Raw genomic sequence first — 2,239 nt, forward strand, 5'->3', positions numbered from 1 at the left:
ACTGCCTGGAGAGCGCCCCAAGGCCCCAGAGGGTCAGCGCCTGGCTCGGGGCCCCTCTAGTCGTCCCCGCAGCTGCCTCCTCCCCACGCCCTGAGTGCAGATGTCCAGTGACTGGCTGGGTGGTGGATGATTGACTGACGAGAGGGGCGTCAGGCCACGCGAGTCTCCTCTCGGCCTCACAGCTGGCTGCTTGCAGGGCATGGTTCTCGGGCCCCTTGGGGCCCGTGGACGGCGGTGTGCAGGGCAGCGCAGGGCGGTGTGCAATGCAGCAGAGGGCAGTGTGCAGGGCTGTGTGCAATGCAGTGTGCAATACAGCAGAGGGTGGTGTGCAATGTAGCGGAGGGGTGTGTGCAGGGCAGTGTGCAATGCAGCAGAGGATGGTGTGCAATGCAGCGGAGGGTGTTGTGCAGGGCCACGGTGTGCAATGCAGCAGAGTACGGTGTGCAATGCAGGAGAGGGCGGTGTGCAGGGCGGTGTGCAATGCAGCAGACGGCGGTGTGCAGGATGGTGTGCAATGCAACAGAGGACAGTGTGCAATGCAGCGGAGGGCGGTGTGCAGGGCACGGAGGGCGCTCTGCGGGTGGACAGGCAGCAGGACCTCGGCGAGCCCACGCCAGGCGTCCCCATGGACGCAAGGCTCAGTGTGTGCACTTCGCCAAGGGTGGAGGAGACAACAACACGTGGCCGCTGGGCAGGTGCACATGTGCAGTGCACGCCATCCCGACACGGACATAGACGTGATTGGCAGAAACAACTACACGTGACAGACATCATGTGTCGTCGCGGGCTACGTCATTACATGTGTCATATATTGTGTTACATATATATTAGGTTACATGTATGTTACGTTACATATAGTATACATACATTGTGTTACATGTGTTTTATAAAATGCATACATTTCCATTTTGTTTTTAAAGGTGTCATATTATCCATACGATTTACTTTATTTTAGCATGTTATTATGCTTAACATCTTTAAATATGCACTTAGTAAATATTTAGATATATTTTACATAAATACAATTATATAACATATAATATGAAGCAAATGTAAGTTATAGGTAATGTACATTATATAAACCATTAGATACTATCTATAGTATAATATATTACATGCTATGTAACAGCATCATCTATTATATAAACTACACTTGTGTTATATAACATAACATGCATATTATATATAACAAATGATTTAAATAAATCTTATATACAAAATATATTCTTTATATATTGTTTCAAACTATATGCACAATAGATTGTATAGATTTACATAGAGTAGAATATATACTATATTTGTTGACATACAGTAGAATATATACTATCTATATTTACATAGAGTGGAATATATACCATGTATATTTTTACATACAGTAGAATATATACTATATTGTTTACATAGAGTGGAATATATAGCATGTACATATTTGTGGGGCTGGCTCAGAAACCCTTTCTCTCTGTGATACACAGGCTCACAGGACCTGGTAAAAAATACCAAACCACAGCAATACGAGGGGCATATCCCCCCCAAAACCCCAGAATTATTCTTTCAAAACTATGTCTTTAATTTTTTTTTATTTTACAAAACAACCTGGTCACCTTCAAATTACCCTCCATGACGCTTAATACATTTGTCAAATCCGCGATTGCGTTCTTGGAAACATGTTTCAAACCCATCTGTCTGGATTTCGGACAGCACCTCCCTCGCTTATTTGTTTCTTCCCCTCTTCTGTGCCCTCCAATTGCTGCCCTCTCATGCCCCTCTTCATTCGTGGAAACAAAAAGAAGTTGCACGGAGAGGGGTCGGGTGAGTCAGGTGTGTGGGGCAGGAGAGGCATGGCGTTTTCTGTGACTATGTATACATACATACATATACGCACACACACACATATATCCTCACAAGTATTGTCAGCAGAGACCAGTCCCTGGAGGACGGACATCATGCTTGGTAAGCCGGAGGGGCTGTGACAGAGAGGCCGCCCCGCAACAAGATGGACGGACCAGGGGCTACCACTCTGGGCTCAAACACAAGGTGAGAACAGTGCACGGCTGGGAAGCACTTGATTCTCTTGTGAGTAGGAACAGACTTGCCAGCCCTAGAGCAACAGTACATGTAACAACTTCACATACATACATATTTACATGCCAACACAGAGGTGCCTATGTATTTATAAATGTCTATCGAAATGTATGTAAGTGCATATGTACATAGCTATTACGTGGTTACATATACACAC

The sequence above is a fragment of the Echinops telfairi genome, unplaced genomic scaffold (genome assembly GCF_000313985.2).
Source record: "Echinops telfairi isolate 266 unplaced genomic scaffold, ASM31398v2 ScPeMD7_53;HRSCAF=182, whole genome shotgun sequence".
NCBI lineage: Eukaryota > Metazoa > Chordata > Mammalia > Afrosoricida > Tenrecidae > Echinops > Echinops telfairi.